Source organism: Gorilla gorilla, chromosome 5, assembly GCF_029281585.2.
Source record: "Gorilla gorilla gorilla isolate KB3781 chromosome 5, NHGRI_mGorGor1-v2.1_pri, whole genome shotgun sequence".
In the NCBI taxonomy this organism is placed as follows: domain Eukaryota; kingdom Metazoa; phylum Chordata; class Mammalia; order Primates; family Hominidae; genus Gorilla; species Gorilla gorilla.
Genome location: NC_073229.2, coordinates 135067379 through 135091963, shown reverse-complemented (window position 1 = coordinate 135091963; position 24585 = coordinate 135067379). Strand labels below are relative to the sequence as shown.

At 43.1% G+C, this 24585-nt stretch overlaps 1 pseudogene; it reads right to left on the bottom strand.

Moving 5' to 3' along the window:
• Positions 1-15328: 15328 nt before the first annotated feature.
• LOC101139691 (28 kDa heat- and acid-stable phosphoprotein-like) lies at positions 15329-15914 on the bottom strand (annotated as a pseudogene).
• Between the last annotated feature and the right edge of the window lie 8671 nt (positions 15915-24585).

Below are 24585 nucleotides of genomic sequence, written 5' to 3'. Positions count from 1 at the left end.
TAGTCTTGAGCGGCAGTGTCTCCATCATGTCACCAGTGTCTCTTCTTCTTGTATCTTATGTTTTCTGTCTTCTATTCTGCTCATTGTCTCTCCTGATCAAAAGATGGCCTTTGCACCCCAGCCCCACGTGTCTGTGCCAGGGAAGTAGAAGAAAGCTGTAAGGAGAAAATAAAATAGAAAGTCCTTGCCTGGCATGGTGGCTCATGCCTGTAATCCCAGCACTTTGGGAGGCTGAGGCAGGCGGATCACCTGAGGTCAGGAGTTTGAGACCAGCCTGGCCAACATGGCAAAACCCTGTCTCTACTAAAAATAGAAAAATTAGCTGGGTGTGGTGGCATGCGCCTGTAATCCCAGCTACTCGGGAGGCTGAAGTAAGAGAATCTGGGAGGCGGAGGTTGCAGTGAGCCGAGACTGCGCCACTGCACTCTAGCCTGGGAGACAGAGTGAGACTCCATCTCAAAAAAAAAAAAAAAAAGAGAAAGTCCAGTAGAGGCTGGGCGTGGTGGCTCATGCCTGTAATCCCAGAACTTTGGGAGGCTAAGGCAGGTGGATCATTTGAGGTCAGGAGTTAGAGACCAGCCTGGCCAACATGGTGAAACCCTGTCTCTACTAAAAAATACAAAAATTAGCTGAGCGTGGTGGTGTGCACCTATAATCCCAGCCACTTGGGAGGCTAAAACACAAGAATCCCTTGAACCCCAGGAGGCAAAGGTTGCAGTGAGACAAGATGGCGCCACTGCACTCGAGCCTGGGCAACAGAGTGAGACTGTCTAAAAAAAAAAAAAAAATTACAAAAAGAACATCCAGTAGACTTTCATATAAGTCCCATTGACCAACACTGTGGAATATGGCCACCCTTGGGCTGTGAAGGAGGTTGGAAAATGTAGTTCTGTGGTTAGCAATATTCCTGCTCTCTCAGAAAGAAAAAAATAAATAAATAAAAAGACAATGAATTGAGGGAAGGCAGCTAGTAGTGTCTGCTCCAGTCTCTAAAAATAGAAAATTTTCAGGCTGGGCACAGTGAGTCACACCTGTAATCCAGTATGTTGGGAGGCTGAGGTGGGAGGATTGCTCAAGCAAGTTTGAGACCATCCTGGGCAACATGGCACTACCTCATCTCTACAAAAAACTTTTTAAAAAAAATTAGCTAAGCGCGGTGGCATGCGCTTATAGTCCTGGCTACTCAGGAGGCTGAGGTGGGAGGATCACATGCACCCATGAGGTTGAGGTTGCAGTGAGCTGTGTTCATACCACTGTACTCCAGCCTGGGCAACAGAGCAAAACCCTGTCTCAAAACAAACAAACAAACAAAAAACATTTTTTTCATAGAGAAGCGTTGTCACTGCGTTGCCCAGGCCGGTCTCGATCCCAGCACTTTGGGAGGCCACAAGTGATCCTCCCACCTCAGCCTCCCAAAGTTCTGGGATTACAGGGGTGAGCCACCTTGCCTGGCCTTCCAGTCTCTTCTTGTTCATCTTGTGGGGTGGGGTTACCTCATTATTTTCCCAATAGGACACCTAATAATAATGACCACCAGTTAAGTAACTATCATAAACCAGGAAGTTTGTCAAATCCTTGATGTTCATTTTTTTCTTCAGTTCTTACAAGAAGCCTGAGGGTAGATTATTACCACCCTCAGTTTACAGATGGAGGAATGGAGACTGACAAATGTGTCTTGTCCAAGGCTTCATGTAGGCAATAGGTGACAAAGTCTAATTTTTCTTTTTTTTTTTTTTAGATAGGGTCTTGCTCTGTTGCCTGGGCTGGAGTGCAGTGGCATGATCTCAGCTCACTGCAGCCTTGACCTCCTGGGCTCAAGCAATCCTCCCACCTCAGCCTCCCAAATAGCTGGGATTACAGGTGTGTGCCTCCATGCCTGGCTAATTTTTTTTTATTTTCTGTAGATACAGGGGTCTCGCTCTGTTGCCCAGGCTGGTCTTAAACTCCTGACCTCAAACAATCCTCCTGCCTTGACCTTCAAAAGTGTTGGAATCACAGGCATGAGCCACTGCACCCAGCCATAAGGTCTAAATTTTAATTCTGATCTCTCTGACCCTAAAATCTAACTTTCTGCTATAACTCAGTATACATCTTGATTATTGCCTCAGAGGAAGGGCTGGTGCTAAGAGATTTTCATGCTGAAGGTTCTTCTTCCAAATCCAGCATCCTTTGTTATGCTCCTCTGATGCTTTGTCTCATTAGCTTTCTCTACTCACTGATGTGAACAATCTGATATCCAGGCTCAGCTGGCCATCTGCTTTATTTATTTATTTATTATTTTTATTTTTGAGATGCAGTCTCACTCTGTCACCCAGACTGGAGTACAGTGGCGTGATCTCAGCTCACTGCAACCGCTGCCTCCTGGGTTCAAGTGATTTTCGAGCCTCAGCCTCCCGGGTAGCTGGGACTACAGACACACACCACCATGCCTGACTAATTTTTGTATTTTCAGTAGGAACAGGGTCTCATCAGCCAGGCTGGTCTCGAACTCCTGACCTCAGGTGATCCACCCGTCTTGGCCTCCCAAAGTGCTGGGATTACAGGCGTGAGCTACTGCGCCCCGCCCATCTGCTTTATTTTGTATTTTGCAAACAGTTTTGTACCAAAAGTCCTTTTCAGTCTACACATACCAACTTTACAATTAATACAATTGTAAGTTTACAGTGCGTACTTAATAAATACTTCTTGAGTGAGTGAGTAAATTACAAAGAAAAATTTTTTTCCCTTACAAGAAAGAACCCTCTTTGGCTAAGTCAGTATTTCTCAATGTGGTACTAGACCCTCTGTAATATAATCACTGAAATGCTTGTTAAAAATATAGATCCCAGGCCGGGCGTGGTGGCTCACGCCTGTAATCCTAGCACTTTAGGAGGCCGAGGTGAGCAGATCACCTGAGTTCAGGACTTTGAGACCAGCCTGACCAACACGGAGAAACCCCGTCTCTACTAAAAATACAAAATGAGCCGGGCATGGTGGTGCATGCCTGTAATCCCAGCTATTCATGAGGTCGAGGCAAGAGAATTGCTTCAACCCAGGAGGCGGAGGTTGCAGTGAGCCGAGATGGCGCCATTGCACTCCAGTCTGGGCAACAAGAGCAACAAAACTCTCTCTCAAAAAAAAAAAAAAAAGGCTAGATAGATGATAGATAGATAGGTAGGTAGATAGATAGATAGATAGATAGATAGATAGATAGATAGATAGACAGATAGATAGATAGATCTCAGCCCTGTAATCCTAGCACTTTGGGAGGCCAAAGTGAGGCTTAAGCTCAGGAGTTCAAAACCAGCCTGGGGAACATGGTGAAACTCTGTCTCTATAAAAAATACAAAAATTAGCCAAGTGTGTTGGTGTACACCTGTGGTCTCAGCTACTTGGGAGCTGAGGTGGGAGGATCACTTGAACCCAGGAGGTTGAGGCTGCAGTGAACCAAGATCACACCACTGCACTCCAGCCTGGGTGACAAAGTGAGACCCTGTCTCAAAAAAATATAAAATATTAAATATGGATCCTTCAGTTAAACCACAGACCAACTAGAATCAGAATGGGGAGGGAGGGTTGGTGTATGGACCAGAAATACGCACTTTTAACAAATGCTTCAAGTAATTATGATGCTTTTTAAAATTTGAGCACCACTGCCCTAAGTATAAGGTAAAACTAATAAATAAGGCTCAGAGGTGGCCAGGCGCAGTGGCTCGCGCCTGTAATCCCAGCACTTTGGGAGGCCGAGGCGGGCAGATCACCTGAGGTTGGGAGCTCGAGACCAGCCTGACCAACATGGAGAAACCCCGTCTCTACTAAAAATACAAAATTAGCTGGGCATGGTGGCGCATGCCTGTAATCCCAGCTACTTGGGAGGCTGAGGCAGGAGAATCGCTTGAACCCGGGAGGCAGAGGTTGCGGTGAGCCAAGATCATGCCATTGCACTCCAGCCTGGGCAACAAGAGCAAAACTCCGTCTCAAAAAGATAAATAAATAAGGCTTAGGAAGGGAGCCGCTCAGCAGTTAAGAGGATGGGCACTGGAGCTAGACTTCCTGGATTCATCTAACTAAGGATTTACTAAATGTACAATCTGATCACACTAACCTCCCTGTGCGTCAGTTTTCTCATCTGCAAAATGGGCAAAACAGCATAATTACCTCATATGGTTGTTGTGAAAGTTAAGTGAGTCAATGTATGTAAGGTACTTGGAACAGAGCCTGACACAGTGTAAGCTCTATGTATATATTTGTCATTATCAGAATTTTAAGTATCTACTTTCTATCAAAATAGTACATTTCTCAGGCTGGGCATGGTGGCTAACGCCTGTAATCCCAGTACTTTGGGAGGCTAAGGCAGGCAGATCATTTGAGGTCAGGAGTTCAAGACCAGCCTGGCCACCATGGTGAAACCCCATCTCTACTAAAAAATACCAAAATTAGCCGGGCGTGGTGGCAGACACCTGTAATCCCAGCTACTCGGGAGGCTGAGGCAGGAGAATCGCTTGGACCAGGAGGTAGAGGTTGCAGTGAGCAAAGATTGTGCCACCGCACTCCAGCCTGGGCGACAGAGCGAGACTCCATCTCAGAAAAAAAAAGTACATTTCTTTATAAAGCCTATCTTATTGTAGAAAACCTAACCTATAGATTTTGTCCTTTCTTCTTTTCTCCTTTTCTGTTTTAGAGAAGTGGCCACTTCAAACCAGAATATTTCCTTATTGTGGGGTCAAACTGCACAAAGAAAGCTAAGATGATTACCATATGCTGATGAGCCAGAGGATCAGAGGTCAGTCTTTGTACCGCTTCCCCATGATTAAGATCACATAAAAAGGGCAGGGATTCAAAATGAGCCTATGTTTTCTCACTTACCAGAAAGTGCTGGGGTAGTTACAAAGGATAACAAAACACAAAGCCTATTGTAGCAACAATCCTTTGGCCAAGTCATCTCCTGTCCCAAGTCTCTGTGGAGACTCTCTTGACTCCAGGGCCTCTTCTTCCTTTCTACTCCTGTCTCCAGGAGGTTTGTGAGCCTCTGATAGATGGAAAACATTCCCAAGAGCAAACTAGAAGGTTTAGCACTTCCATTCCCCACCCCTTATAGAATGAGATGAGCTTTGGCAACTGATCACTCGAGGATGATCCTTGAGAGCAGGTGTGCCTCGGAAGTTTAAGACAGTTTTTCTACAATGGGCTTCTTGTTGGTGTATGAATCCAGACTGGATATGATTAATTGACTCTTTTATCTTTTTTTTTTTTTAACTTGTCACTGACTTGTAGCTAATAATTGACTCTTTTAAAATTAGGCTTTCCTTTTATCATGTGACTTCTTCAAAGTTACTTAAAATTAGACTTTCTATTTCCCTATTTGTAAAAAGGAACTTGTAATAGAATGTTAGTGCTAAAGGGAATTTCTAAGACAACTTAATATGACTCCTTGCATTTTATAGAGGCTAGATTCAGAGAGGTTGAGGGACTTATTCAAGGTCCAAAGAGCTTGTAAGTAGTAGGGCCAGGAATAAAACTTGAGGATTTAGTTAATTTTGCAGTTGACATAATTGAAGCTGAAATTGGAGAATTACTGAAATTTTTGCTTGAAGGCCAAAAATTTAAGAGCCATTGATATTCTATTTTGGTATTAATTATTTCTCTGACAATCTAGCTAAAAAACACAAAGTGGTCAGGCACAGTGGCTCATGCCTGTAATCCCAGCACTTTGAGAGGCTGAGGCAGGTGGATAGCTTGAGCTCAGGAGTTTGAGACCAGCCTGGGCAACATGGTGAAACCCCATCTTTTTTATTTTTTGAGATGGAGTCTTGCTCTTTCGCCCAGGCCAGAGTGCAGTGGTGCTATCTCGGCTCACTGCAAGCTCCGCCTCCCTGGCTCACACCATTCTCCTGCCTCAGCCTCCCGAGTAGCCAGGACTACAGGAGCCCGCCACCGTGCCTGGCTAATTTTTTGTATTTTTAGTAGAGACGGGGTTTCACCGTGTTAGTCAGGGTGGTCTCAATCTCCTGACCTCATGATCCGCCCGCTTCGGCCTCCCAAAGTGCTGGGATTACAGGTGTGAGCCACTGTGCCTGGCCTGGTGAAACCCCATCTTTACCAAAAATACAAAAAATTAGCTGGACATGGTGGCATGTGCCTGTGGTCCCAGCTACTTGGGAGGCTGAGGTGGGAGGATTGTTTGAGCCTGGAAGGCAGAGGCTGCAGTGAGCCAAGATCACAACACTGCACTCCAGCCTGGGTGACAGATCCAGACCCTGTCTCAAAAATAACAAAACAAAACAAAACACAAAAACTCCACAAAGTATAATTCTCTAGTGTTTTATCTAATGAAAGTATAATAGAAGCTTTGCTGTTAAACATAAGATATAAAGAGCCTGTGAATACATATTTTTCTTTTTGTTCTTTTTTAATACATATTCTGCTTATGTAATATTTTTCATAATTACTTTGGATCATAATAATTTTTTTGAGATTAAGTCTTACTATTTGGCCTAGGCTAGCCTCAAACTCTTGGGCTGAAGCGATCCTCCCTCAGCCTCCTGAGTATCTAGGACTGCAGGTGGGCACAGCAGGCCGTCAGGATCATAATAGTTTTAGTTGATGTTTTAATGAATCTTGATTCTTTTTTAAAATAATGACATGGTATATGAATTATCTATCAATTTAAAAATAATTATAATTTTCTGTCACTCATCAAATGTATAATCCACTTGCATGAACCTTCATTCTAAGTTAAATATAATTTCAGATATACAGAAACATTGCAGGAACAGTACAATGAATTTCCAGATAGCCTTCACGTTATAACATTATATACATTTCTTTATAAAGCCTAATTGTAGAAAAGCTAACCTATAGATTTTACATAGGTTAGACTATACATATATATGTCTTTTTTTTCCTGAGCAATTTAAGAGTAAGTTGCAGACATAATGCCCTTCTAACCTTAATTCTTAACTGGAAAAAATATACCACACCCAATTAACTATACAGTAATCTAAGTATCAGTCTTTTCAGCAACACTCAATTAGATAATAATCATTGTTGATAGCATCATTTTCAAATTGTAGCATCTTCTAACTTGAAAATGGTAGGTAAAGTCTAGCTATAGGAGTAATTGATATAGTCAGCCGGGCGGCGCAGTGGCTCACGCCTGTAATCCCAGCACTTTGGGAGGCTGAGGCGGGCAGATCACGAGGTCAGGAGTTCAAGACCATCCTGGCCAACATGGTGAAACCCCATCTCCACTAAAGATACAAAAAATTAGCCAGGCATGGTGATGTGTGCCTGTAATCCCAGCTACTAAGGCAGGAGAATCGCTTGAACCCGGGAGGCGGAGGTTGGAGTGAGCCGAGATCGCGCCACTGCACACCAGCCTGGGCAATAGGGTGAGACTCCATCTCAAAGAGACAAAAACAAAAAACACACACACAAAAAAACAAAAAGTAATTGATATACTCTTTTATCTCAATAAATACTAAAGAGTAAGTGTTTTAGCTGGGCACAGTGGACGTGCCTGTAATCCCAACTATTCAGAAGTTCGAGGTAAGAGGGTTGCTTGAGCCCAGGAGTTTGAGACCATCCTGGGCAACATAGCGAGACCTCTGTCTCTACCAAAAAAAATTTTTTTTAATTAGGTGTGCATGGTGGTGCACGCTTGTGGTCCCAGCCACTTGGGAGGCTAAGGCAAGAGGATCGCTTGAACCCAAGAGGTTGAGGCTGCAACTGCACTCCAGTTTGGGTAACAGAGTAAGATCCTCTGTCTAAAAAAAAGGGACATCTTTACTATGAGCAGTGAACACCACTCCTTCATGTTCTGTTTTTCAGTTTATATTTGTTTTCTCAGGTGTTACACAGCTGTTTTTATTTTTTTTTTAAAGGAAGGAGCTGCTTGCTTCAGTAACACAGTATGCTATAGTAATTCATCACATAATTTTCTATATGGAAGTCACTGTCAACTTGGGAGCACAAACAGGCATCATTGGTGGCTTTTCATAAGCCCCTGATAACTTTGTGTTGTTTTCCTTTGTGTTTTTTGTTTGTTTGTTTTTGTTTTTGAGATGAGTCTCACTCTTGTTGCCCAGGCTGGAGTGCAGTGGTACGATCTCGGCTCACTGCAACATCCACCTCCTGGGTTCAAGTGATTCTCCTGCCTCAGCCTCCCAAGTAGCTGGGATTACAGGCATTTGCTACCATGACCAGCTCATTTTTGTATTTTTTTTTTTTTTACAAGAGTTGGGGTTTCACCATGTTAGCCAGGCTGGTTTCAAACTCCTGACCTCAAGTGATCTGCCTGCCTCAGCCTCCCAAAGTGCTGGCATTACAGGCATGAGCCACCACGCCCGGCCAGCCCCTGATAACTTTGGATACACTTTAGGAAGAAGACTTTTTTTTTAACCTGCATTTCAGTAAACTGACAGGATCTATTTGTCTTTCATGAACCTTTTGTTCCATGAAACACTGCCCACTATCTGATAAGCAATATGAGAGTACAGACCAGTCTTCTTATTGTGTCCTTTGATGTCAAGCATAAGACAATACACATTGCAGGAGTTAGATATTTGATGAGTTGGAGCAAAATCCAGTTTGCAGATAAAGATTCAAAATAGTGGCAAAAAAGAATTAACTTGGGGGAAAAAAGCAACTTCAGTTCTTCTAATATTCTTACCATTAAAACCACATACATTTCTATTCAGAAGCATATTACCAAATCCAGTGGGGTATTATTTAAAGTTGAAACTTGGAAAAAATAAAATATACAAAGAAAAAGTAAATTTATATTTCTTATATATTGTTGTGTTTGATAGTATTGACGTTCTCCTGGGAGAAATAACAAACGTTCTTTTTTAACTGGCATGAAAAGAAAGTTTTGTCTGGGTGCGGTGGCTCATGCTTGTAATCCCAGCTCTTTGGGAGGCTGAGGAGGGTGGATCACGAGGTCAGGAGATCAAGACCAGCCTGGCCAACATGGTAAAACCCTGTCTCTACTAAAAATACAAAAATTAGCCGGGTGTGGTGGTGCATGCCTGTAATCCTATCTACTTAGGAGGCTGAGGCAGGAGAATTGCTTGAACACGGGAGGAGTAGGTTGCAGTGAGCCGAGATCTCACCACTGCACTCCAGCCTGGCAACAGAGCGAGACTCTGTCTTAAAAAAAAGAAAAGAAAAGAAAGAAAGACAGTTTTATACTACTAATGGGGATGTGGAGATGGGCAGCAGAAATTTCATAGAGTACTTAGTTATGTCAGCATTAACTTTCTGTCATAGATGTTACATCCTGGATTAGTCATGAAACAGGAAGTTTAAGAAATGTCTAAAATGACAAGTTGTAATATAAAAGTAACAAATGCCTCTCTCACTTGTTTGTTTTTCTTTTTCTTTTTTTTTTTTTTGAGACAGAGTCTCACTCTGTCGCTCATGCTGGAGTGCAGTGGTGAGATCTCGGCTCACTGCAACCTCCACCTCCTGGGTTCAAGCGATTCTCCTTCTTCAGCCTCCCAAGTAGTTGGGATTACAGGCACTCATCACCATGCCCAGCTAATTTTTGTAATTTTAGTGGAGGCAGCGTTTCACCATGTTGGCCAGGCTGGTCTCAAACTCCTGGCCTCAAGTGATCCTCCCAGCTCAGCCTCCCAAAGTGCCGAAATTACAGGCATGAGCCATCACGTCTGGCCTATAGGTACCTTTCTTATTAAAGAAATGAATGAAAGAAAAAAAGCCTTATGACCTTAAGCAAGTTCCTTAACAGACCTCAGCTGCCCATTTATAAAATGAGAAAATTGGATTGGATAATACTAAGGTCCTTTCCACACATCACAATGTTTTTTCAGAAACGAAAAGGTCTCATGTGACAGGAACTGACCAAAACAAGCTACAGGCCAGGCGTGGTGGGTCACGCCTGTAATCCCAGCACTTTGGGAGACCAAGGTGCCTTTGCAGATAGTGGATACTCAATCAAACCCCATCTCTACTAAATACAAAAAATTAGCTGGGCTTGGTGGTGCATGCCTGTAATCCCAGCTACTCAGGAGGTTGAGGCAGGAAAATTGCTTGAACGCAGGAGGCAGAGGTTGCAGTGAGCCGAGATTGCGCCATTGCACTCCAGCCTGGGCAACAGGAGTGAAACTCCGTCTCAAACAACAACTACAACAACAACAACAACTAGCTACAATGAAAATAATGATAAGGATGGGTAGAATAAAATATAGCATAATTCATTCAGTAATGCAAAGCACAGGCACTCTGTTATTCACCTGCTGTCTCCACAATTATCACATTTGTCAGAATTTGCTGTTAAAGGGATTTGTTGTGTTCTAGACTACACAACACTGTGGCAGTCAGGAAACCTTTATGCTACTCTTGGGGTTCCAGATCTCTGAGCTTCCTTCATTCTGCAAGTTACTAGTCAGCTATTTACATGTTGTATTCTTTACTATATTGTAATCTCTGGGAGGGCAGGGATCACATCCTATGCATGTCTATACCCCATTCTACCTTGTCTAATACTTTGCAGATAGTGGGTACTCAATAAATGTCATTTGATGATCTCTTTGTCTAGTAAATAAATGTGAAACGTGGTTTTTAAATGGCATTTCACATTAAATAATATAACACTTATATAATGTCCATCACCTAAAATATTTGCTTTTCCTCATGCTCATTAAATATTTGATCTTTCTTCAGGGGTCAGATGAGGTTCATCCTTTTCTATGAAGTACTAATTGGTTGTTACAGCACTTAATTATGGCGTTTTCTTATTTATTGTACCATTCAGGTGGCTAAGTATTTTGGGTGGGGTCTCTATCACCACACTAGATTTTTATTTATTTACTTATTATTTATTTATCAGAGACAGTGTCTCCCTATGTTGCCCAGGCTGGACTAGAACTCCTGGGCTCAAGCGATCCTCCCACCTCAGCACGTTAGATTTTTAGTTCAGCACAGGAAGAAGCATGTAATTTCTCCTTGTATCCTGTAAGCATGGTGCCTTCATAACAAAGTTGCTAAATAAATATTTGATGATGATCCTGATGATCAATAATAAGTGATTTACTGTTAAAGGTTTACTAGTTGCTTATATCAACCCCCCAAAATACTTCAGATACAAATTTTCTAAAAGGAACGCACTTTGGGAGTGACAGCTTTGCTCTCACCTAGGTACAGGCTCCCGCAGCCTGTCTCAGACCATACCCAGGCGCAGCCTTTTCTGTATTTTATTGTCTTCATTTTCCTGGAAGCCAGGGGATTTGGAGGATGATCAAATGGAAGGAAGGAATGAAGGCAAGGAGGGAGGGAAGGAGGAAATGAAAATATATTTGTGTACATTGTGAATATAATGTACAAGATGTAATGAAAGAATAGACAGGCAGATTTTGAAGACATTATAATGTACTGGAATAATCTGGATACACACAATTGAAAATATATCAAAGTATGTAAATGGTGAAACCCCGTCTCTACTAAAAATACAAAAATTAGCTGGGCATGGTGGTGGGCACCTGTAGTCCTAGCTACTCAGGAGGCTGAGGCAGGAGAATAGCTTGGAGGCAGGAGAATAACTTGAAGTCGGGAGGCAGAGGTTGTGGTGAGCTGAGATCATGCCATTGCACTCTAGCCTGGGCAACAAGAGCGAAATGCCATCTCAAAAAAAAAAAAAAAAAAAAAAGAAAGAAAAAAAAGAAAAAAACTGGTTGAGTAAGTAGGAGGAGGAGCTAAATTGATAAGGAGATTTAGGGCTCAGTGTAAATAATTTACAGTTTCTATAAGGAGCTGCTAAAAGCAATTAAAGGTTTATGAAAAAGGGCTTCATATTCAAACAGTGTTTGAGGAAGATTATTCTTGCCATAGTAATGACATTTATTGAACATTTCTTATATGTCTTATATGTAAGTGCTTTACATATTAGCCCATTTGATCTTACAACTACCCCATGAGGAAGACACTGTCATCTCTGTTGTGCAGGCAAGGAAACTGAGGCACAGATCCTGGGTAACTTGCTTCCTCAAGGCCCCATTGCTTCTAAATAGCAGACCTGGAATATGAACTCAGGCTGTCTGAGTCTAAACCTGGTGTCTCTTCTAACCATCTCGTGACATGGCTTCTCTTTCCATAGAGCTATGTATCTATGTGGGAGACAGATAGGAGATTCATCAGGAGGTAGCAGTGGTCTAAGGCATGTAGTGATTAGACTGAGTGGGACTGTGATCACAGAAAAAGCAAGGAAGGGATGAAGCTGAGAAAATTCACATGAGAGAATTAGACTTGCTAGGTATATTTGGAAATGGAGGTAAGGGATAGGGAGATAAGGATATTATTTCATTGCAAAAAGATTTATTATTTTTTTTGTGTGACAGGGTCTTGCTCTGTCACCTAGGTTGGAGTACAGTGGCGTGATCACAGCTCACTGCAGCCTCGAACTCCTGGACTCAAGCAATCCTCCCTCCTCAGCCTCCCAAGTAGCTGGGAAGACAGGTGCATACCACCACATCTGGCTATTTTTTAAATTTTTTGCAGAGATGGGATCTATATTGCCCAGGCTGGCCTCCAACTCCTGGACTCGAGCAATCCTCCCGCCTCAGCCTCCCAAACTGCTGGAATTACAGGCGAGAGCCACTGCTCCCAGCCCCCCAAAAGATTAATGAACATTTACTATGTGCCAGGAACTGTGTTAGGTACTGTATTCGGTTAAGAAACAGTGAACCAGATAGACAGAGTCCCTGCATTTATGGAGCAAGATTGTGTTATTAGTGGAAAACAGGCTCTATATGCATAGAAAACACAACAAACTGGAAACACTGGTTGTTTAGGAGAACTAGATGGAAGCAGAAACGTAGAAGAGAAACCTGTTGAACTTTACAGTTCTATTAGAATTTGTCTAAAGGTTTTCCCCTCCTAGGCAGGGAGGGAACAAAGGAAACATTGAATTTTAGCACATGAATATGTTAACTATTTTAAAAATAGGGTTTTTTAAAAATATAATAAGATCTCATGATGTAAAAATTGTGTAGTTTTTTGTTTGTTTTTTGAGACAGTCTCACTCTGTTACCCAGGCTGGAGTGCAATGGCGTGATCTTGGCTCACTGCAACCTCTGCCTCCCAGGTTCAAGGGATTCTCATGCCTCAGCCTCCCGAGTAGCTGGGATTACAGGCATGCACCACCACACTCAGCTAATTTTGATATTTTTAGTAGAAACGGGATTTCTTCATGTTGGCCAGGCTGGTCTTTAACTCCTGGGCTCAGGTGATTTGCCCCCACCAGCCTCCCAAAGTGCTGGGGTTACAAGCATGAGCCACCATGCCTGGCCTATAGTTTTTTGTTTTTTAAAAAAACTGAGATACTGCCAGGCGAGGTGGCTCATGCCTGTAATCCCAGAACTTTGGGAGGCCGAGGCAGGTGGATCATGAGGTCAGGAGTTTGAGACCAGCCTGACCAACATGGAGAAACCTCATCTCTACTAAAAATACAAAAATTAGCTGGGCGTGGTGGTGTGTGCCTATAATCCCAGCTACTCTGGAGGCTGAGGCAGGAGAATCGCTGGAACCCAGGAGGCAGAGGTTACAGTGAGCTGATACTGTGCTATTGCACTCCAGCCTGGGCAACAAGAGTGAAACTCCATCTCAAAAAAAAAAAAAACCAACCGAGATACTAAGACTACGTGCTGTGTACACACACACACACACACACACACACACACACACACATATGCCTGTATACGCGCAGACTTTCTGACAGTTCATACAAGAAAATGGCAAAACTGGACCCCTTGGGGAAGGGAATTGGGTGGAAATAGAGGTGAGAGACTTTACCCTTTTGTACCATTTGTGTTTTTATGAATTCAATTATTGAATATACTTTGTACAAGTATTTACTTAATAAAAGCAAATGAGTTTTAAAAATAGCAATCAGAAACCTAGGAATTAATAGAGGTTTTATGGAGAAAGAATCCCACAAGTTTGAAATATTTTACATACCAGCGTGCTTTTCTTTAAGTTTTAACTTTTACCAAAATTAGCATTCAAAGAAAAAGTATATGTGTGTGCATGCGCAGTAGAAGGAAACCAATTAAAACTTTGGTGTTTGTGGAAATAAGAGAATTAAAATATTTTGGCATTTGGCTAATGTGGGAAAAACTCCTCGGCTATCAAAATTCTCTAAATAAGTTTTCAAAAAATGCCTAAGGCAGTTTCACTTCTTACAATAGACACTGTTGAAACAGGTTCAGGTGGTGGCCAACCTCCACCCATAGGTTGCAGGGTTTTTGTGATTTCTTGTAGAACTAACTAATCCTGACATGACAGTTTGTACTGTGTTTTAAATGGGAATTGATCCCCTCGGTTCCAAACAAAATTTGGATGATGAAACCTATTATTCTTTTGCAGAGTGAGGGCCAATTTGGTTGAACCATGATTAGAAAATTTAGTTGTATTTCTGGAGATATTTTAACTTTCAGGATTTTTTTTTTTTTTTTGAGACAGAGTCTCTGTTGCCTAGGCTGGAGTGCAGTGGCGCAATCTCAGCTCACTGCAACCTCTGTCACCCGGGTTCAAGCGATTCTCCTGCCTCAGCCTCCCGAGTAGCTGGGATTACAGGCGCCTGCCACCATGCTGGGCTAATTTTTTTTTTGATAATGTCAAGTTTAATCTGCCAAATATACAAGTTGAATTTGTGGAGCATGTTTTGCCCAGGTGCCACACAGTAAACAGAGGTTTCTTTTTTCTTTTCTTTTCTTTTTTTTTTTTTTTGAGACGGAGTCTTGCTCTGTTGTCCAGGCTGGAGAACAGAGGTTTCTTGAAATGATCAATGGGTCGGGTAAAAAATGGGCACTGGCCCTGGCCAGATGGGTAGGAACCAGGTGGGGAAGGGCAGAGAGGCGAGGCCTTGGTCAGACAGGACTGACTGAAACAAGCCATGACCCTCGAGGACCCAGGGGCACAGGCTCCCAGATGACAGCCCCTCTCTGAATGAGCTCCCAGGCAACACAGTCCAGGGCTGGGTGTAGCAAACCCATCAGCAGCTGCCTCCTGGCACGACCACTCCATTATGTGCTATCTACCAGACAAATGAAAGCTCTTCTTACCTGATCTCCCAGGCACCCCCGAGCAGGGGCTCTGAATTCTAAAAGCAGCAAAAACATTCAAATGGTTCCATATGAAATGCTGTCCTGCATCTTTCTGTCTCAAAGATAACAGCTGCCCCTCCCCCACCCCACCCCCACATCCCTCAAACAATTTCTGTGCCAAGATGAAGAGGAGGCCCCAGGCCATGTGGGGGGGCTCCTGGCTGTGAGGGGCTGTTGCAGCAGTGCCAGGGCACAGGGTGGGCGAGACACAGCAGAGGTCCTGGCAGTACAGCCCAGGTCCCCAACATCTCTTCCCATGGGTCGCGGTTACTTATTCAGGGAGAGCGACTGCATTCGTTTTCCTGACAATGTGGCATCGTCTTTTGCTTTCCTTTCCTCTTCCTTCTTCTGGGCAGTGTCCTCCTGCTGTTTCCAGATGATGACCAGCCAGGCCAGGTTGACCTTGGTTTGCTATCTCTTCCCAGCCAAGTGCATTTTCATGTAACGCTCTTTTGCCCTCTGCTTCTCAATCTCCTCTTGTTCTCTCCTCAAAAGCTCCTTTGGCCCGTCCAGATCCAGTTGTGTGAACTTTTTGGTTGTCTGTGCCACCCGGTTGGGATTCTCGATGTCAATGAGCCCTTCAACACCTTTGCGCCTTTGCTGGTAGTCGTCTTCATCCTCACTCTCATCTGAGTCTAGAGATTTCTTCTCCTTTTTGGGGTCACCTGCAGCACCGTCTCCACCTTCTTTTTGCTCCTCTTCTTCCCTGGCCTTCTGCTTCTCAGACTGCAGCTGCGTGTCGATCTCCTCAGGGCTTGTATATTGCCTCGCCCAGCCTTTGTGGCCTCCCTTTCTCCCTCCTTTAGGTATCATGGCTCCAGCAGTGGCAGCGGTGACTTAAACTGACACCAGAACTGGAATTTTTGTATTTTTAGTAGAGACGGGGTTTCACCATCTTGGTCAGGCTGGTCTTGAACTCCTGACCTCGTGATCCACCCGCCTTGGCCTCCCAAAGTGTTGGGATTATAGGTGTGAGTCACCGCACCCAGCCAGGATTTTAAAAAATTTTTTCAGACAGGGTCTCGCTCTGTTACCCTCACTGCAGCCTTGAACTCCTGGGCTAAATGGATCCTCCCCACTCCACCTCCCAAGTAGCTGGGACTTCAAGCATGTGCCACCACTAACCTGGCTAATTTTTAATTTTTTTTGTAGAGATGAGGTCCACCTATGTTGCCCAGACTGATCTCAAACTCCTGGGCTCAAGCTATTCTCTGACCTCAGCCTCCCAAAGTGCTGAGATTATAGTTGTGAACCACTGCAGGCAGCTACTTTTGGAATTTATATATATGCATACCGAGACCAGCTTGGTCATGGAGACCCTAACCCAGTGGCATTAGAGGAATTAAAGACACACACACAGAAATATAGAGTGTGGAGTGGGATCAGGGAGCTGACAGCCTTCAGAGCTGAGAGCCCCAAACAGAGTTTGACCCACATATTTATTGATGGCAAGCCAATGATAAGCATTCTTTCTATAGACTATAGATTAACTAAAAGTATTCCTTACAGGAAACAAAGGGATGGGCCAAAACAAAGGGATAGGCTCTGGCTAGTTATCTGCAGCAGGAACATGTCCTTAAGGCACAGATTGCTGATGCTATTGTTTGTGGTTTAAGAACACCTTTAAGCAGTTTTCTGCCCTGGGTGGGCTAGGTGTTCCTTCCCTCATTCTGGTAAACCCACAACCTTCAGTGTGGGCGTCATGGCCATCAAGAACATGTCACAGTGCTGCAGAGATTTTGTTTATGGCCAGTTTTGGGGGCCTGTTCCCAACATGTCTCCCTTTTTTGTTTTGCAAAGCAATAAAAGCAAAGGCAGCTGTGTCTTGGTGAGCTACTTCTCACAGGAGCTGGGATCTGCATCTGCAGACTATACAAAGACAAACAACACAGATTAAAAGCACAATCGTCATTGAAATAATAGAGCCTCCAAAAGTGTCTTTATCTATTCTAATGGATTACTAGCTGCTAATCTGTCTGCCGCTCCTGCAAGCACTCCAGTTCCTGGCATTAAGATCAGGTGTGCCTGGGATGCTTTAAATATTTGTTCCTTTGATTTTGCAATGTCCAAAGACAAGTTTGTAGAGTGTCCTTCTAGATGCTTTTTTATTCTTTCCCAAATTTTGATCTTATTAAGAGCCATTAATAGTTTCCACAAATCCTTATGTTTAGCTCCTACAACAGGCCATATCATTTGAGGTTGAGGTGCCACTATACCGCCATGGTTCCAGATAATAGGAACTCTTGCCATACTTCCTACCGTTTCTACCATCTGACCATTTTGTTCACACCAGCTGAACATAGTACAACTGTGGCACTCAGACTGAGAGGTGCAATTCAAGCTAAACATCCCCTTAGGGGACCAATCAGTAGTGATTCCGTAGGAATCATTGCGCAGCACCTCTGCCCATTCTGCAATGCAATCTTCCCAAACAAGTAAGTTCATTATTTCTGGCCAGGTTCAATTCTGTTTGCAAATAGGTTTTTGAGGGTTGTATACCTCAATTATAGGAGCAGATTTATTATGGTAAATACTGAGATCAGAAAGCATGTGTAACTGTCATAGAGTGATTACATCCAGGCATTATTGCCAGCCAAGATTGATAAATATAGCCAATAACTATAATTGTTCTCTGTGTCAGCCCTTATTGAAGGAATACTCATGGCAGTGGTGATAACTGCTATCATAGCTATCATTAAATTATTCGTTTTGACTGGTTGTCCCACTTTCCTCAGGTTTTCTTCTGCCATCTGTGACAGCTTCTTGATCTGTCCCCAGGTGGGTGGCTGTGTTCGATGGGTGTTGCTCATGACAGTTGGGGTCCTCCTCAGCATCAGTCTCAACATGGCTGCAACCGGGGGGTCCTTGGGATCCTCTCGGAATCTTTTCCTTGGCATCTGGATCATGATAAAGTTTCAGGTGTCTTGATGGTATCCAAATCAGCTGTTGATTTGGTCCTGGAGAAACACAAGCATAACCTCCACCCCAAGTTATTATTTTACCTATTTCCCAACTTTTTGTTATCAGATCTCTCCACCAAACCAGTTGTTCTGCTTCTGTCTTTGCAGCTGGTTTCTGTAGATGTTGTTCAGCAGCTGATAGCATCTGGCCTTTAGGCAGGCTCAAAAAATTTAAAGTCAATAATGCTAGATTCAGTTGCATATGGGGTGTTCCATAATCCCTATTTCCCCCTTTCTGCTTTTGCAATTGTCATTTTAGGGAGAGATTCATTCGTCCTACAAAGGCTTGTCCTTGAGAATTATATGGGATGCCAGTAATGTGTTTAATATTCCATACTGAGAAAAATGTAGCTAGAGCTTGGCTAGTATAGCCTGGGGCATTATCTGTTTTAATAGAAGCTGGAATGCCCATCCCTGCAAAACACTGCAAAAGATGACATTTAACACAGGCAGAAGACTCTCCTGGCTGGCATGTAGCCCAGACAAAGTGAGAAAAGGTGTCCACACATACATGTACATAAGCTAGTCTCCCAAACAAGGGAACATGTGTGACATCCGTTTGCCAAAGAGAATTAGGTTCCAATACTCAAGGATTAACTCCTCCTGTAAAAGATGAGGAATGCACCATTTGGCAAGTTGGGCTTCACTGGATAAGAGCTTTAGCTTCTTTCCAGGCAATGCTGTATGTGCATTTGAGACCAGAGGCATTAACATGGGTTAAATTGTGAAAGTGTCTAGCATTAGATATTGCAGTAGCAACTAGATGATCAGCCATTTGATTCCCTGCAGTCAAAGGTCCTGGAAGAGGTGTATGAGCCCTAATGTGAGTGATGTAAAAAGGGTGCATTCTACTCCTAACTGCTATTTGCAATTGGGTAAATAAAGTCATCAGTTATTCATCTGTATGAAATCGTAACTGAGCATTTTCAATTAACTGTGTGGAATGAACCACATATGAAGAATCAGAAATCACATTAGTAGGCATATCAAAAGCAGTCAATACCTCAATTACAGCTACAAGCTCTGCTTTTTGAGCTGAAGTATAGGGCGTCTGAAAAACTTTACCTTTCGAGCCAGAATAAGAAGCTTTACCATTACTAGACCCATCTGTAAAAACATTTTCAGCACCTTCAATTGGTTTAAATTTAGTTATTTTAGGGAGAATCCAATTAGTTAATTTCAAAAATTGAAATAATTTTGTTTTAGGGAAATGATTGAGAATAACCACAAAGTCAGCTAAATGGGTTTGCCAAGTAAGACTATTTATAAAAGCTTGCTGTATTTGTGCCCTTGTGAGAGGGACAATGATTTTTCCAGGATCATATCCATGTAATTTAACAATCTGAGTTCTCCCATTTCCTATCATAGTAGTGATTTGACCCAAATAAGGAGTTAGAGTTTGTGAATTAGTATGTGGAAGAAAAAGCTACTCTACAAGATCTTCCTCTTGAACAATAACACAAGTAGGTGAATGCTGAGTTGGAAAAATTAGCAAATCTAGAGTCTTCTCTGGATCTATTCCATTTATTTGAGCTTTATCGACTTGCTTTTCGATTAGCTGCAGCTCTGCCTCAGCTTCTCTTGTTAATTGCCGAGGGCTGGTGAAACTAGGATCTCCTCTAAGGATAGAAAATAGATTACTCATGGCATAGGTAGGAATGCCTAGAGCAGATTGTATCCAATTAATGTCCCCTAGTAATTTTTGAAAGTCATTTAATGTTTTCAATTGATCCCTACATATGGTTACTTTCTGTGGCACAATGGTAGTGTCATTTACTAAGGTCCTCAAGTAGGGGTAAGTAGTTGTAGTGTGAATTTTGTCAGGAGCTATAATTAAACCAGTGCAAGAAATTGAATTTTTCAAGTGGTCATAACAGTGGAGTAATATTTCTTGAGTGGGGGCAGCACATATTATATCATCCATATAATGAATAATGTAACACTGTAAAAATTTTTTACCAGTAGGTTCAATTGCTTGCCCTACATAAGTCTGGCAAATTGTTGGACTATTTAACATGCCTTGTGGCAACACTTTCCAATGAAAACGCTTAGCAGGCTGTAGGTTGTTTACTGCAGGAATTGTAAATGCAAACCATTGACAGTCTTGCTCAGCTAAGGGGATAGTAAAGAAACAGTCTTAAATCTATGACTATTAAAGGCCAATTTTTTGGAATCATAGCAGGAGAAGGCAGTCCTGGCTGCAATGTCCCATTGGTTGTATAACTGAATTAATGGCTCATACGTCAGTTAACATTCTCCATTTACCTGATTTTTTATTAATTACAAAAATTGGAGAATTCCAAGGGGAAAATATTGGAGCTATGTATCCTTTTTCTAATTGTTCATTAACTAAGTCCTCTAAAGCCTCCAGTTTCTCTTTACTTAGCGGTCATTGTTCTATCCAAATTGGCTTATCTGTTAACCATTTAAAAGGTGTAGGTTCTAGAGGTTTAACAATGGCTGCCATCAAAAATGATATCCTCAACCTTGGCGGGAATTTTGTCTTTCCACTTGAAGTGGTTCCTTCAAACTTTGCAAATTTTTTCCTAGTCCCATACCATGGACATACCCCATTCATGCATCATATGTTGACTTTGAGGGCTATATAATTGCTCTGGAATTAAAACTTGTGCTCCCCATTGTTGTAATAAATCTCTCCCCCATAAATTTATAGGCACAGAAGTTACAATTGGTTGAATAGTCCCAGGTTGTCCATCGGGCCCTTCACAATGCAAAATATAACTACTTTGGTGTACATCAGGGGCTTTACCAACTCCAACTATGTTAAATTGAGTGGGTTGAATTGGCCACGTGGACAGCCAGTGCTGTAGAGAAATGATTGAAATGTCTGCTCCTGTATCTACCAAACCTTTAAATTTCTTTCCCTGAATAGTTATTTCATAGGTAGGATGTTTATCAGTAATTTGATTCACCCAGTAAGCTGCTTTGCCTTATTTATTTGTGCTTCCAAATCCTTCTGTTTGTTTAACTTCACTTTTCCCCATTTCCACATATGGCACAATCAGGAGCTCTCCTGGCTCTGCTTTCCAGGGAACAGAAGTAGATATAACAATTTGAATTTCCCCATTGTAATCTGAATCAATGATGAATTGATTTGTAATCTGAATCAATGATGAATTGATGAATTTCCCCATTGTAATCTGAATGTACTTGCACTCCTTTTAAATTTAAACTAGATCTACCTAGAAGTAATCGTATCGTCCCTGCTGGCAAGGGTCCACAGACCCCCGTTGGAACTTTTTGCGGGGGTTCTCCAGGTAGAAGGCTCACAGCTTTTGTGCAGCAAAAATCTACTGCGGCACTACCGGCTGTGGTGGGGGACAGGCATTGTACAGAGGTGGGGGAATGGCCTGAGCTGGAAATGCCCCGGTTTGGAACGGGGCCCAGGACAGGCCTCTCATGGCATTTCCCGAAATCGAGTTCCCATCTTTATCAAACTTAGAGTGACACTGATTAGCCCAATGTTTTCCTTTTTTACACTTCGGGCATAGACCTGGTTCATACTGATTGATAGCTTGTTTAAATTCTTTGAGTAATTTAAAAGGAAAAGGCACAAATGTAGCTATAATATTTCCCTGTTGATCTGGGGGATGTATTCTAACAGGGAACTGCCAAGCCTCTAAATCACCCTCTCTTCTAGCTTACTGGATTCCTGCCTGAGTAGAACTGAAAGCAGTCACTTGAGGTGCTGCTCGAACAGTCACTGGGGCAACTACTTTTTGCCCAGTGTCCTCCAGAAAAGAAAGATCTGGAGGGTCAGGCCACTCTTTTTCTTCAAAATAATGAGAGGATGCAGAAGGGTAGGGATGAACCTCTTCCTCTTTTGCTGCTTTAGCTTTAGCTGGCAAACAAACCTGCTCTGTCACCTCTTCTGCTACTTCATTATACTTTCCTTCCTCCTCATCATTAGTGTGAAAAGGTTCCAAGGTGGAATGAATCAGAGCCCACACTTGTCCCATTGTTACCCTGATGCTTCTGAGCTCCCTTTCTCACTCACCAGAGGGATTGCTTAAGAGTACTCAGGTGTCCTCTAGCTTAGTTCCTTGTTCTCCAACTGTCGCTTCGGCAACCCTTCGACCCAGGTTCGAGCCCCACGTATGGGCACCACTTGCTGAGACTCGGTCGTGGAGACCCTAACCCTGTAGCGCTAGAGGAATTAAAGACACACACACAGAAATGTAGAGTGTGGAGTGTGATCAGGGGGCTGACAGCCTTCAGAGCTGAGAGCCCCAAACAGAGTTTGACTCGCATATTTGTTGACGGCAAGCCAGTGATAAGCATTCTTTCTATAGATTATAGATTCACTAAAAGTATTCCTTACGGGGAAACAAAGGGATGGGCCGAAACAAAGGGATGGGCTCTGGCTAGTTATCTGCAGCAGGAGAATGTCCTTAAGGCACAGATCGCTCATGCTATTGTTTGTGGTTTAAGAATGCCTTTAAGCGGTTTTCTGCCCTGTGTAGGCCAGGTGTTCCTTGCCCGCATTCCAGTAAACCCACAACCTTCAGTGTGGGCATCATGGCCATCACGAACATGTCACAGTGCTGCAGAGATTTTGTTTATGGCCAGTTTTGGGGCCAGTTTATGGCCAGATTTGGGGGCCTGTTCCCAATATGTGTGTGTGTGCATATATATATATATATATACATTTTTTTTTTTTTGAGATGGAGTTTTGCTCCTGTTGCCCAGGCTGGAGTGCAGTGGTGCAATCTCAGCTCACTGGAACAACTGCCTCCCGGGTTCAAGCCATTGTCCTGCCTCAGCCTCCCAAGTAACTGAAATTATAGACACCCACCACCACGCCTGGCTAATTTTTGTATTTTTAGAAGAGATGGAGTTTCATCATGTTGGCCAGGCTGATCTCAAACTCCTGACCTCAGACTCCCAAAGTGCAGGGATTACAGGCGTGAGCCACCATGCCTTGCCCAGAATTTTTAAAAACCACATTATTGAGGTATAACTGACACACAACAAATTACTCATATGAAAAAGTGTACTACTTAATAAATTTGCATGTGTAAAGCTGTCACCACAATCAAGATAATAAACATATCCATCACCTCCCAAAGTTTTCTCCTGTATTTTTTTTTCTTCTTCTTTTTTTTTTTTTAAATAGAGATGGATTCTTGCTCTGTTGCCCCAGCTGGTCTCAAACTCCTGGCCGCAAGTGTTCCTCCTGGCCTCCCAAAGTGTAGGAATTACAGGTGTGAGCTGCTAAGTCCAGTGGCATACAGGAATCCATGTGATAAAATTGTATAGAACTAAAAACACTCAAGAATATAAGATCAAGGCTGGGCATGGTGGCTCATGCCTGTAATCCCAGCACTTTGGGAGGCCAAGGCGGGCAGATCACCTGAGGTTAGGAGTTCAAGACCAGACTGACCGACACGGAGAAACCCCGTCTCCACTAAAAATACAAAATTAGCCAGGTGTGGTGACACATGCCTGTAATCCCAGCTACTAGGGAGGCTGAGGCAGGAGAATTGCTTAAACGTGGGAGGTGGAGGTTGCAGTGAGCTGAGATCACGCCATTGCACTCCAGCCTGGGCAACAAAAGCAAAACTCCATCTTAAAAAAAAAAAAAAAAGAATATAAGATCAAAGGGCCAGACGTGGGGTGGGTGTGGTAGTGGCTCATGCCTGTAATCCCAGCACTTTGGAAGGCCGAGGTGGGTGGATCATTTGACGCCAGGAGTTGGAGACCATACTGACCCACATGGTGAAACCCTGCCTCTACTAAAAATACAAAAAAATTAGCCAGGTGTAGTGGCAGGTGCCTGTAATCCCAGCTACTCAGGAGGCTGAGGCAGGAGAATGGCTTGAACCTGGGAGGCACAGTGTGCAGTGAGCTGAGATCTCACCTCTGCACTCCAGCCTGAGCGACAGAGTGAGACTCTGTCTCAAAAAAAAAAAAAAGAGTATGTGATCAGTAGATTGTATCAAGGTCAATATCCTGGTTGCGATGTTGTACTCTAGTTTTGTAAGATGTTAACATTGTGGGAAACTGGGTAAATGGTACAGAAGAGCTCTCTGTATTATTATTATTATTATTTTGAGACGGAGTTTCTTGCTTGTTGCCTAGGCTGGAGTGCAATGGCGCAATCTTGGCTCACTGCAACCGCCGCCTCCTGCGTTCAAGCAATTCTCCCTCCTCAGCCTCCCGAGTAGCTGAGTTTACAGACTTGTGCCACCATGCCTGGCCAATATATATATATATATATATTTTTTTTGAGACGGAGTTTTGCCCTTGTTGCCCAGGCTGGAGTGCAATGGCCCGCCTCCCAGATTCAAGCGATTCTCCTGCCTCAGCCTCCCGAGTAGCTGGGATTACAGGCACACACCATCACGCCCGGCTAATTTTGTCTTTTTAGTAGAGACTGGGTTTCACAATGTTGGTCAGGCTGGTCTTGAATTCCTGACCTCAGGTGATCTGCCCACCTCGGCCTCCCAAAGTGCTGGGATTACAGGTGTGATATTATTATTATTTTGAGACAGGGTCTCAGT